The sequence below is a fragment of the Arachis hypogaea genome, chromosome 16 (genome assembly GCF_003086295.3).
Source record: "Arachis hypogaea cultivar Tifrunner chromosome 16, arahy.Tifrunner.gnm2.J5K5, whole genome shotgun sequence".
NCBI lineage: Eukaryota > Viridiplantae > Streptophyta > Magnoliopsida > Fabales > Fabaceae > Arachis > Arachis hypogaea.
The window spans coordinates 79,833,901-79,848,378 of NC_092051.1; the positions used below are offsets into that span (position 1 = coordinate 79,833,901).

At 40.1% G+C, this 14,478-nt stretch overlaps 1 non-coding gene across 1 annotated transcript; it reads right to left on the reverse strand.

The window, feature by feature from the left end:
• Window positions 1-9,678: 9,678 nt before the first annotated feature.
• LOC112760204 (small nucleolar RNA R71) lies at window positions 9,679-9,786 on the reverse strand. The gene has a single exon (XR_003180656.1). It is a non-coding gene; the product is annotated as a small nucleolar RNA R71 (small nucleolar RNA).
• Window positions 9,787-14,478: the final 4,692 nt, after the last annotated feature.

Consider the following 14,478-nt stretch of genomic DNA (forward strand, 5'->3'; position numbering starts at 1 on the left):
TGTAGTAGAAGCGAGCAAAGTCTTAGGTTTCATGCTCACACAAAGAGGAATTGAAGCAAATCTGGACAAATTCCAGGCCATACTCGATATGGAGAGTCCAACTTGTGTCAAAGAGGTACAACAACTCAATGGGAGATTAGCAGCCTTATCCAGATTCTTAGCGGGATCAGCGATAAGATCTCTCCCCTTCTGTGCTACTTTAAGGAAAGGAAAGAAGTTCGTATGGACAATGGAATGCGAGCAAGCCTTTCAGGATTTCAAAAATTTCCTGGGACGACCACCTATCCTAACTCGACCACGAGAGGAAGAACCACTCGTATTATACCTTGCGGTAGGAATTCAGGCAGTAGCCTCAGCGCTGGTTCGAGAGGATGACAAAGTGCAACAACCTGTATACTTCATTAGTAACGTGCTCCAGGGATCCGAGCTGAACTACCAAAAAATAGAAAAGTTCACCTACACTCTCATACTGACATCTCGACGACTCCGCCCGTACTTCCAGGCTCACACCATTAAGGTTCGGGCCGACCAACCCATAAAAGGGATACTGCAGATAACAGATCTAGCAGGCAAAATTTTACAATGGGCGGTCGAGTTATCCGAGTTCGACCTCCAATATGAAGATCAGACAGCCATCAAATCACAATACTTGGCCGACTTCATTGCAGAATTTACAGATACCCTGGAAACCCCAACAGAATGGAATCTCTACGGGGACGGGTCTTCAAATAAGACTGGAAGCGGCGCAGGTGTGATAATAGAAAGCAACCAAGGAACTTAAGTTGAGCTTTCCCTCAAATTTGGGTTCCCGGCCTCAAACAACCAGGCGGAATACAAAGCGTTACTAGCTGGTTTGAAGTTGGCTAAGGAGGTTGGAGCTCAAAAACTCAACATCTTCAGTGATTCACAAGTAGTCACCTCACAAATAACAGGGAGCTACCAAGCCAAAGATCCCACCATGAAAAAGTATTTGGATAAAACCAAGGAACAGCTCGGACAACTCGAGGAATATAAGATCTGCCACATACCCCGCGAACAAAATGCCCGAGCCGATGCACTCTCAAAATTAGCCAGCACCAAACCAGGGGGCAACAATAGAAGCCTCATCCAGGAAATGCTGCAGAATCCATCAATCTCGAAAGGATGGATGACCCCCATAATTAATTACCTCAAAATAGAAACACTCCCCATAAATGAAAAGGAGGCAAAGAGGTTAAAACGGGAGGCTCAGTACTACACCATCATAAACAACACCCTATATAAAAGAGGGATTTTAATACCACTACTAAAATGTGTGCCGACCTCCAACACAAGGGAAGTTTTAGAGGAAGTACACATTGGCATTTGTGGTAATCATCTCGGAGCACAAGCTCTCACCAAAAAAGTACTCTGGGCGGGATTTTATTGGCCAACTCTACAAAAGGATGCTACAGAGTTTCTAAGGACATGCCCACCATGCCAGAAACATGCCAACTTTCACATCGCCCCGCCAGAAGAGCTCATCAGCGTAACATATAGGAAACGCCACTTCACAAAGGAGCCGAAAATTCCTATATAGGAATATTTTCACAAGGTTTGGGGTTCCATACTCCATCACTACAGACAATGGCACCCAATTCACAGACGCGGGCTTAAGAAAGTTAGTAGCCGACTTAAACATAAAACACCAGTTCACCTCCGTTGAACATCCCCAAGCCAATGGACAAGCCGAAGCGGCCAACAAAATCATATTGGGTAGGTTGAAATGGAGACTGCAAAATGCGAAGGGAGCTTGTGCTGAAGAACTTCCACAGGTCCTATGGGCATATCGAACTACGCCACATTCCACCACAAACGAATCACCGTTTCGATTAGCATACGGAGTGGAGGCAATGATCCCAGTAGAGGTCGAGGAAGGGTCGCCTAGAGTAATCCACTACAATGAAGAAGCCAACTCTCAACTTCAAAGAGAAGAGCTCAACCTACTTCCAGAAATCCAAGAAAGAGCTCGGATCAGGGAAGAAGCGCTAAAGCGCCAAATGGCTTCAAGATATAATCAAAAGGTAGTGCCAAGAGGTTTCGCGGAGAATGATCTCATCCTAATCAGAAATGATATTGGAACAACTCGACCCGGAGAAGGAAAGTTGGCAGCAAATTGGAAAGGACCCTACCGAGTCATAGAAGTACTTGGAAAGGGCTACTACAGACTGTCCGAACTCGATGGACGAGAGCTTCCCAGATCGTGGCACGCCTGCAACCTAAGAAGGTACTATAGCTAGAGAAGGTAAAAGATCTCATCATAGGATGCACTCTTTTTCCTGAAAAGGTTTTTCAATGAGGCACCAAGTTGAGATCCAGAAATTATCCAACTTAAAAGGATGAAAAACTCCAACATGTATATATTTGCACTTTCTTTTGAATAAAATATATTTTAGATATTCTACAAATTCTCAAGACGCATTAATTTGAAGCATTCATCATCCGATTATAAAGCAACAGATCGGCAGAAAGTGAAAAACATATTTACTGCACAATCACGATAAAAGACCAATAAAGATGAAAACGCGATTCATCTAAAGGTCGACCAAAGAAAGATAGAAACCACCTTCTACAAATCGGCAAAGATGAACACAGAATAATGCAAGAAGTTATCGAAAGTGATCCGAAAAAAGAACCTGACGAGGTCTTATGGATTGCTAAATAATAACTTAAAGACTGGACGACATTGAGAACTCGGACCAAGTCAACCCAAGTTATCAGCAAATCCCTAGAAAGAGGTCTCGCCAACCCTATAAAAGAGGAATTGCTATAACTTAGAAGAGATCGACGTGACGAAGTCAGTTTCCAACAAAAAACAAGTTATAAAAGTAATCCCTAAAAGAGACCTGACAAAGGTCCAAGAAAGAGGATTACAAAAAATAACTTAGAAGAGGACGACGTAAAGAAATCGACCTCCTACAAACAACAGGTTATAAAAGTAATCCCTGAAAGAGACCTGACAAAGGTCCAAAAAAGAGGATTACAAAAAAATAACTTAGAAGAGGACGACGTAAAGAAGTCAACCTCCTACAAACAAGTTATAAAAGTAATCCCTGAAAGAGACCTGACAAAGGTCAAAGAAAGAGGATTACAAAATAACTCAGAAAAGAACAATGCAAAGAAGTCGGTCTCCCACAAATAAGTTATAAAAGTAGTCCTTGAAAGAGACCTGACAAGGGTCCAAGAAAGAGGATTACAAAAATAACTGGAAAGCGGACCAACGTGAAGAAATCGGTTACGGAATGCTAGAAATAAATACAAGTAAAAGCGAGAAAATCGAAATACAAGTTGGACCCACATATCCACAACCTCAAAGGATCCAAGCTACAAGCAATAAGCACAAGGCAATCCAAAGAGGCCAAGCAGCAAGGCTCTAACACTCTCAAAACCCAGAAAGGTGTCAAGACAAGTGCAAACAAGCATAATATAAAATATTATAACAAGCTTCAGGGTCAGGCCCAAAAAGCTTGAAAGCTACTTGTTGTTTTTTCAAAATCAAAAGTTGTTAAACAAGCAACCAAAAGGAGTATCAACAGTCAGCATAATATTCAAGACTACAAAATAAAGAGTTTAAAAGCCCACAAGTCGGGCTATCCGCACAAATATCCAAGAAAATTCAGCTAAGACTAGAAGACTTCTTGGCAGCATCAGTCTGAGGTGAAGGAGGGCGAGCCTGAAGAGGCACTGCATCCACTGTACCGTCGTCCCTATTCAGAATTTGACAATCGGGATCTAACTCCGGACGAACGATCCCAGCGGGAGGAGCTATAGAAGTCGACACTTTAGCAACAGGCACAGGGGGAGGCCCGACGTCATCATCATCCTGGTCGTTCGGGACAATCTTACCATCCCTTACAACGTTGTCCAAGCTGAAGAGAGTAAGGTTAACCTCAGGAGCAAGAACTTGAACCTGCTCCTTTAAATTATCATAAGCAGCATTTACGCTGCCGACAAGATGACCTTGGAGCTCGGAGTAGTCAACTCGGGCAGACTCCAACTCCTCCCTCAGACGTATTACCTCCCGATAAGATGTGATGTAACTGTCCTTATGCCTCAAAGCAGTGTCCTCGGCCAACCTCACAGAGGCCGCCAGGGCAAGAGAGCTAGCCTTCTCGTTCTCCAGATCCTTCTCCAGTTTGGCTACTTTCACCTCAAGCTCCTCCTTCAAGCCCTTCAACTGATCAAACTCTTGTTTGGCCTCCTCCATGAAGGCTTTGGTGGCATGAAGAGGAAGATTTTGAGCAGTCCGATACAGGGCAGCCCCTATATAGGCCATCTTGATGCTACTCCGAGTTATGAAGTCCAAATGGCGAAGAAGAGAGGCGTCGTCAGTAGGGACGACACCATAAGGACCGATCTGCTAGTCAACAAACTCCACCGCATCAATGTCAGGAGCGTCAAGGTTGAAAGGCTCAATTGTTTTTTGTTTTTTGTTGGGAGGAGCACCAGAAGTAGCGACAGAAGCCTGTGGAGGGTCAGCCAGACGAACTCGAGGAGTGGGGATCACCTTCTTCAGCCCAGGAGAACTCGGCACGGGCGGCTTCATTGGAACTTGAGAAGATCCCTCTCCTGCCACCTTGGCTGAGATATTTTGAGCAGCAGCAGCCTTCTTTGCCTTTTTGTAGGCCTTCATGGAATCATTATTTTTCGACATCTCTGAAAATACAGAATCGACCACAGTAATGGGTTACAATCACAAAAAGAAGAAGCAAAACTAAAAAGCAAGTATAGAAACAAGTCAGACAGTACCCAAAGCAGTTCGAATCAAAGATGTATCACTCAAAAATCTTTTCGTATCAAGATGGGGTGGTTCCCCCCATAAATCTTCAAGAACAATTACAAAAGCCCGCTCAACCTCGTCAAGCATCTCCCATGTATAGCGAGACACTCTCACATTCTTTTGCCATTCTAGAGGAAAGGCAGGCTCATCATTTTCATCAAGAAAAAAGGGGCGGCCCCCTCAACAGCACAGACTCGGAAGAAATAATTCTTAAAATCTTTAAAAGATTCATTGTACATGGCAAAAACTTTATGCCCCTGGGCCGACCTGAAAGAAACCCAGGAAGCTTTCTTTTTGGAAGACCCTCCAGGCTTGGCAGAAACAAAAAGATAGAGGAAAAGAGTCTGAGAAGGTGTTATGCCTAACTCTTGGCAAAGCAGCTGAAAAGTCTTGATAAAAACCCCAGGAATTCGGATGAAGCTGGGATGGGGCAATATTACAAGACCACAATAAGTCGGTCTTGAAAGCAGTAAAAGGAAAAGTAATGTCCAACTGGCTGAAGAAATATTCATAGGCGTAGAAAAAGGGACGCTCCCCCTCGACAGAATTAGGAAAGCAAACCCTCTTGTCAGAGTCCGGCGCCACAAGCTCATAATCTCTCTCTCGGGCACCACCACCACAAACCCTATGACGTTTCCTCAGCTCTAACAAAACTCAGCATCCACAACAGAGACACACATTAAGACAAGGGAGTCCAGCCAATCGGACATCCCCTCGGGAACTGATGAGCGGATAATTTATATGATTTTTGGCATTGTTTTTAGTAGAATCTAGTTACTTTTAGGGATGTTTTCATTAGTTTTTATGTTAAATTCATATTTCTGGACTTTACTATGATTTTGTGTGTTTTTTTGTGATTTCAGGTATTTTCTGGCAGAAATTGAGGGACTTGAGCAAAAATCATATTCAGAGGTTGAAGAAGGACTGCTGATGCTGTTGGATTCTGACCTCCCTGCACTCAAAGTGGATTTTCTGGATCTACATAACTCAAAATGGCGCACTTCCAATTGCGTTGGAAAGTAGACATCCAGGGCTTTCTAGCAATATATAATAGTTTATACTTTGGCCGAGTTTAGATGACGTAAAAGGGCGTTAAACGCCAGTTCTATGCTGCTGGCTGGAGTTAAACGCCAGAAACACGTCCCAAGCCAGAGTTGAACGCCAGAAATATGTTACAAACTTGCGTTCAACTCCAAGATTGACCTTTACACGTGTAACATTCAAGCTCAGCCCAAGCACGCACCAAGTGGGCCCCGAAAGTGGATTTATGCATCAATTATTTACTTCTGTAAACCCTAGTAACTAGTTTAGTATAAATAGGACTATTTACTATTGTATTAGAGATCTTTGATCAGTTTTATGCTATCTTAGACCTTCATGGGGGCTGGCCATTCGGCCATGCCTGAACCATTATCACTTATGTATTTTCATACGGTAGAGTTTCTGCACTCCATAGATTAAGGTGTGGAGCTCTGCTGTTCCTCAAAGATTAATGCAAAGTACTACTGTTTTTCTATTCAATTCAACTTATTCCGCTTCTAAGATATTCATTCGCACTTTAACCTGAATGTGATGAACGTGACAATCATCATCATTCCCCTATGAACGCGTGCTTGACAACCACTTCCGTTCTATCTTAGATTGAATGAGTATCTCTTGGATCTCTTAATCAGAATCTTCGTGGTATAAGCTAGATTGATGGTGGCATTCATGAGAGTCCGGAAAGTCTAAACCTTGTCTGTGGTATTCCGAGTAGGACTCTGGGATTGAATGACTGTGACGAACTTCAAACTCGCGAGTGCTGGGCGTAGTGACAGACGCAAAAGGAGGGTGAATCCTATTCCAGTATGATCGAGAACCTCAGATGATTAGCCGTGCTGTGACAGAGTATTTGGACCATTTTCACAAGAGGATAGGATGCAGCCATTGACAAGGGTGATGCCTCCAAACGATTAGCCATGCAGTGACAGCGCATCGGACCATTTTCCATGGAGGATTAAAAGTAGCCATTGACAACGGTCATGTCCTTACATAAAGCCAGCCATGGAAAGGAGTAAGACTGATTGGATGAAGACAGCAGGAAAGCAGAGATTCAGAGGAACGAAAGCATCTCTATACGCTTATCTGAAATTCTCACCAATGAATTACATAAGTGTTTCTATCCTTATTTTCTATCTATTTATTATTTATGTTCGAAAACTCCATAACTATTTTATATCCACCTGACTGAGATTTACAAGGTGACCATAGCTTGCTTCATACCAACAATCTCCGTGGGATCGACCCTTACTCACGTAAGGTTTATTACTTGGACAACCCAATGCACTTGCTGGTTAGGTGTATCGAAGTTGTGAATGAAAAACAATTTATTAAGACGTGCGTACAGAGTTTTTAGCGCTGTTGCCTGAGATCACAATTTCGTGCACCAAGTTTTTGGCGCCGTTGCCGGGGATTGTTCGAGTTTGGACAACTGACGGTTCATCTTGTTGCTCAGATTAGGTAATTTTCCTTTTGTTTTATTTTCAAAAATTTTTCAAAAATCTTTCCAAAATTTTTCATTTGTTTTTGAAAAAAAAAAAGAGATTAAAAATTTTTTTCAAAAATTTTATTATGTTCTTCAGAATTTTTAAGAATGAATTCTAGTGTTTCGTGATGATTTGTTGAATCCTGGCCGGCTGTAAGCAATGTCTAATCTTTTAGACTGAGGTTTCAACTTATCATCACAAGAGCTTGTTGATTCTCACACACTTAGTTGCTCTATACATGGAAAGTATCAATATCTTCTAAAGCTTGACTGCCTATTCAGCCATGTCTAACCCTCAGATTGTAGCTTTAGAATAAGAGTACAAGAATCCTGGAATTCATATTAAAAATTTTAGAATCCTTATTTTTATTTTTCAAATAATTTTCAAAACAAAATCTAAAAAAATCATAAAATCATAAAAATAAAAAATATTTTGTGTTTCTTGTTTGAGTCTTGAGTCAATTTTTAAGTTTGCTGTCAATTGCATACTCATCTTGCATTTTTCGAAAATTGCATTCATGCATTGCATTCATCATGATCTTCAAGCTGTTCTTGATAAACCTTCTTGATTGATCTTCATATTTTAGTGTTTTGTGTTGTATGGTGTTTTTCATATGCATTCTTGAAATCTTAGTGTCTAAGCATTAAAGATTTCTAAATTTGGTGTCTTGCATGTTTTCTTTGCATTAAAATTTTTTCAAAAATATGTTCTTGATGTTCATCATGATTTCAAAAAGTGTTCTTGGTGTTCATCTGGACATTCATAGCATTCTTGGATGCATTCCTTGCTTTGATCCATAACTTTCATGCATTGCATCATTTTTCATGTTTTTCTCTCTCATCATTAAAATTTCAAAAATCAAAAAAATATCTTTCGTTTTTCTCTCTCAAAATTTCGAAAATTAGATTTGACTTTTTCAAAAATTTTTAAAATCTAGTTGTTTTTATGAGTCAAATCAAGTTTTTAATTAAAAAAAATCTTATCTTTTTCAAAATCTTTTTCAAAAATAAAATATTTTTCATTTTTCTTATTTATTTTCAAAAATTATGAAAATATTTTTCAAAAATCTTTTCTTAATCTTATATCATAATTTTCGAAAATCACATCATCAATTAATGTTTTGATTCAAAAATTTCAAGTTTGTTACTTACTTGTTAAGAAAGATTCAAACTTTAAGTTCTAGAATCATATCTTGTGATTACTTGTGAATCAAGTCATTAATTGTGATTTTAAAAATCAAATCTTTTTTTCAAAACTAATTTCAATCATATCTTTTCAAAAATATCTTTTTATCTTATCTTTTTCAAAATCATATCTTTTTCAAAAATTTGATTTTAAAATATCTTTTCTAACTTCTTATCTTCTTATCTTTTCAAAATGGATTTTCAAAATTTGTTAAAACTAACTAACTAACTTTTTGTTTGTTTCTTATCTTTTTCAAAACTACCTAACTAACTCTCTCTCTCTAATTTTCGAAAATATCTCCCTCTTTTTTTTCAAAAATTCTTTTTAATTAACTAACTATTTTAATTTTTGATTTTAATTTTCAAAAATTACTAACCTTTTTCAAAAACAATCTTCGAAAATCACTAACTCTTTTTAAAAAAAATAATTTTCGAAAATTCTCTCTCTCTCTCATCTCCTTCTATTTATTTATTTATTTACTAACATCTCTTCCTCACTTACCAAAAATCCGAACTCTCTCTCTCTCTCTGAGTTCAGATTTTCTCTTCTTCTTTTCTTCTACTCACATAAGGGGACCTCTATACTTGGGTAAAAAGGATCCCTATTATTATTATTTTTCTGTTCCCTCTTTCTCATATGAGCAGGAGCAAGGACAAGAATATTCTTGTTGAAGCAGATCCAGAACCTGAAAGGACTCTGAAGAGGAAACTAAGAGAAGCTAAATTACAACAATCCAGCAAGCACCTGTCAGAAATTTTCGAATAGGAAGAGGAGATGGCAGCCGAAAATAATAATAATGCAAGGAGGATGCTCGGTGACTTTACTACACCTAATTCCAATTTACATGGAAGAAGCATCTCCATCCCAGCTATTGGAGCAAACAACTTTGAGCTGAAACCTCAATTAGTTTCTCTGATGCAGCAGAACTGCAAGTTCCATGGACTTCCATCTGAAGATCCTTTTCAGTTCTTAACTGAATTTTTGCAGATCTGTGATACTGTTAAGACTAATGGAGTAGATCCTGAAGTCTACAGGCTCATGCTTTTCCCTTTTGCTGTAAGAGACAGAGCTAGAGTGTGGTTGGACTCTCAACCCAAAGATAGCCTGAACTCTTGGGATAAGCTGGTCACGGCTTTCTTAGCCAAGTTCTTTCCTCCTCAAAAGCTTAGTAAGCTTAGAGTGGATGTTCATACCTTCAGACAGAAAGAAGGTGAATCCCTCTATGAAGCTTGGGAGAGATACAAAGGACTGAGCAAAAAGTGTCCTTCTGACATGCTTTCAGAATGGTCCATCTTGGATATATTCTGTGATGGTCTGTCTGAATTAGCTAAGATGTCATTAGATACTTCTGCAGGTGGATCCATTCACCTAAAGAAAACACCTGCAGAAGCTCAACAACTCATTGACATGGTTGCTAATAACCAGTTCATGTACACTTCTGAGAGGAATCCTGTGAGTAATGGGACACCTATGAAGAAGGGAGTTCTTGAAATTGATACTCTGAATGCCATATTGGCTCAGAATAAAATATTGACTCAGCAAGTCAATATGATTTCTCAGAGTCTGAATGGAATGCAAGCTGCATCCAACAGTACTCAAGAGGCATCTTCTGAAGAAGAGGCCTATGATCCTGAGAACCCTGCAATAGCAGAGGTAAATTACTTAGGTGAACCTTATGGAAACACCTATAACTAATCATGGAGATATCACCCAAATCTCTCATGGAAGGATCAACAAAAGCCTCAACAAGGCTTTAATAATGGTGGAAGAAACAGGTTTAACAATAGTAAACCTTTTCCATCATCCACTCAGCAACAGACAGAGAACTCTGAACAAAATACCTCTAATTGAGCAAACTTAGTCTCTGATCTATCTAAGGCTACTGTAAGTTTCATGAATGAAACAAGGTCCTCCATTAGAAATTTGGTGGCACAAGTGGGCCAGCTAAGTAAAAGGATCACTGAAATCCCTCCTAGTACTCTCCCAAGCAATATAGAAGAAAATCCAAAAGGAGAGTGCAAGGCCATTGACATAGTCAACACGGCCGAACCTGGAGAGGAAGGGGAGGACGTAAATCCCAGTGAGGAAGACCTCCTGGGACGTCTAGTGATCAATAAGGAGTTTCCCTTTGAGGAACCAAAGGAATCTGAGACTCATCTAGAGACCATAGAGATCCCATTGAACCTCCTTATGCCCTTCATGAGCTCTGACGAGTATTCATCTTCTGAAGAGAATGAGGATGTTACTGAAGAGCAAGCTGGGAATAAAAAGCAAGAGGCAAGAGCAAAAAGCCAAGAGGCAAGAGCAAAAAGCCAGTAACCCTTAAAACCAAAAGGCAAGGGCAATAAAAAGGATCCCAAGGCTTTGAGCATCAGTGGATAGGAGGGCCTAAAGGAATAAACTCCTGGCCTAAGCTGCTAAACCAAGCTATCCCTAACCATGTGCTTGTGGCGTGAAGGTGTCAAGTGAAAACTTAAGACTGAGCGGTTAAAGTCAAGGTCCAAATCAAAAGAAGAGTGTGCTTAAGAACCCTGGACACCTCTAATTGGGGACTTTAGCAAAGCTAAGTCACAATCTGAAAAGGTTCACCCAGTTATGTGTCTGTGGCATTTATGTATCCGGTGGTAATACTGGAAAACAAAGTGCTTAGGGCCATGGCCAAGACTCATAAAATAGCTGTGTTCAAGAATCATCATACTGAACTAGGAGAATCAATAACACTATCTGAACTCTGAGTTCCTATAGATGCCAATCATTCTGAACCTCAATGGATAAAGTGAGATGCCAAAACTATTCAAGAGGCAAAAAGCTACAAGTCCCGCTCATCTAATTGGAGCTATGTTTTATTGATAGTTTGGAATTTATAGTATATTCTCTTCTTTTTATCCTATTTGATTTTCGGTTGCTTGGGGACAAGCAACAATTTAAGTTTGGTCTTGTGATGAGCGGATAATTTATACGCTTTTTCGCATTGTTTTTAGTATGTTTTTAGTAGAATCTAGTTACTTTTAGGGATGTTTTCATTAGTTTTTATGTTAAATTCACATTTCTGTATTTTACTATGAGTTTGTGTGTTTTTCTGTGATTTCAGGTATTTTCTGGCTGAAATTGAGGGACTTGAGCAAAAATCAGATTCAGAGGTTGAAGAAGGACTGCTGATGCTGTTGGATTCTGAGCTCCCTGCACTCAAAGTGGATTTTCTAGAGCTACAAAACTCAAAATGGTGCGTTTCTAATTGCGTTGGAAAGTAGAGATCCAGGGCTTTCCAGCAATATATAATAATCCATACTTTGGCCGAGTTTAGACGACATAAAAGGGCGTTGAACGCTAGTTCTACGCTGCTGTTTGCAGTTAAACGCCAGAAACACGTCACAAGCTAGAGTTGAACGCCAGAAATACGTTACAAACTTACGTTCAACTCCAAGATTGACCTCTACACGTGTAACATTCAAGCTCAGCCCAAGCACACACCAAGTGGGCCCCGGAAGTGGATTTATGCATCAATTACTTACTTCTATAAACCCTAGTAACTAGTTTAGTATAAATAGGACTGTTTACTATTGTATTAGAGATCTTTGATCAGTTTTATGCTATCTTAGACCTTCATGGGGGCTGGCCATTCGGCCATGCCTGAACCATTATCACTTATGTATTTTCATACGGTAGAGTTTCTGCACTCCATAGATTAAGGTGTGAAGCTCTGCTGTTCCTCAAAGATTAATGCAAAGTACTACTGTTTTTCTATTCAATTCAACTTATTCCGCTTCTAAGATATTCATTCGCACTTCAACCTGAATGTGATGAACGTGACAATCATCATCATTTCCCTATGAACGCGTGCCTGACAACCACTTCCGTTCTACCTTAGATTGAATGAGTATCTCTTGGATCTCTTAATTAGAATCTTCGTGGTATAAGCTAGATTGATGGCGGCATTCATGAGAGTCCAGAAAGTCTAAACCTTGTCTGTGGTATTCCGAGTAGGTCTCTGGGATTGAATGACTGTGACGAACTTCAAACTCGCGAGTGCTGGGCGTAGTGACAGACGCAAAAGGAGAGTGAATCCTATTCCAGTATGATCGAGAACCTCAGATGATTAGCCGTACTGTGACAGAGCATTTGGACCATTTTCTCAAGAGGATAGGATGCAGCCATTGACAAGGGTGATGCCTCCAGACGATTAGCCATGCAGTGACAGCGCATCGGACCATTTTCCAGAGAGGATTAAAAGTAGCCATTGACAACGGTGATGTCCTTACATAAAGCCAGCCATGGAAAGGAGTAAGACTGATTGGATGAAGACAGTAGGAAAGCATCTCTATACGCTTATCTGAAATTCTCACCAATGAATTACATAAGTGTTTCTATCCTTATTTTCTATCTATTTATTATTTATGTTCGAAAACTCCATAACTATTTTATATCCGCCTGACTGAGATTTACAAGGTGACCATAGCTTGCTTCATACCAACAATCTCCATGGGATCGACCCTTACTCACGTAAGGTTTATTACTTGGACGACCCAGTGCACTTGCTGGTTAGTTGTATCGAAGTTGTGAATGAAAAACGATTTATTAAGACGTGCGTACAGAGTCTTTAGCGCCGTTGCCTGAGATCACAATTTCGTGCACCAGGAACTTTAGAAGACATCTCTACAATGTTATGACGAGAAGACATGAGGCCAACTAATCCTACAATAAGAAAAGAAGATTGGATTACTAAAAAACATCTCAGCCGAAGGGCAAAACAACTCTACTAATATGACATAGAAGAACAAACAGCAAAGGAAAACCCCAAGACTCAAACCAAAGCCCTGGGGCATCCTTTGGAGGCAATAACAAAGCAAGGATTCAAGAAAATCTACAGTTTACGTCCATCTCTCAAACAAGAAAAGTCAAAACACAAAAACAAATCAAAGCCACTATCTTTTTATAGTCTATCAGCAAAAAGCATCGACAACATCAAACACGCCAAGCGGAAATCGTCAAAGGCACAACCTTTTTTCAGAATCAAACAAAATCATCATCAAAGGCACAAACAGAAACGGTGATAACATGCAAAAGCCTTAAGAACATCAAGCAACAGGAAAGACGAAAAGGTTCATGCAAAAGGGCGAAGAAACTCCCAAAACACGCATTACAACAGCAATCAGGCACAGCAAAAGCTAAAAGATCCAAACTTTCTCCAAACAAAATCAAAACTTTACCACAAAAATAAAGACAAAGCAACCAAGATGAGAAGAAATTGCAAATGGAACCAACCTGGAAAAAAGCAGAGCTTCAGAAGGGTTGAAGATGGAAAGACGGAATCGCCGGATCGCTGAATGACGCTGCAAAGGCAAAATGTAGGCGAAAAGCAGAAGGTGAGAGAACGAATAGAAAAGTTACAAAGAAAGATGAAGGAGAGAAACCGTTTTCTGAGTGCAGAAATTCAAAATAAAGCCAAAGAAAATGGGGCAATTAATACCAATTAATGAAGGTATTAAACCCTCGCACGTTCTCAAGAACAAAGCGCTAATACACAAGCGCACGCTTTTTAGAAGAAAAAACGTTTTACATTCAAAAAGGTCCTACAAAGGAAGGAATCGACTAAATGCTTGAGTTCGGCTTCACTAGAGAAGGATCGAAGTCAAGGACTCGACCTCAAAAAAGAAGACCGAGCTCTAGCAGGGGCACTGTTCATACGTTGGGTCGAGCTACTCGACTTGGGATGATTGGCGACAAAGCGACCGACCTCTTCAGGTCAGACTATCCGACCTCTTCCTAAAAGAGCTCGGCCAAATCGACAAGAAAGCCCAAAAAAGGGCCCAACCCAAGGAATACGCCCCAGATCCAAAGGTAACCCAAAGCCGATAGAGATAAGGGCGGTTCCATAGAAGATAAGCTGACCTCGCCAAAAGATAAGATAAGATAAGATAAGATAACTAACTTATTGTTCATACCCTGGGTCGAGCTATCCGACCTGGGATA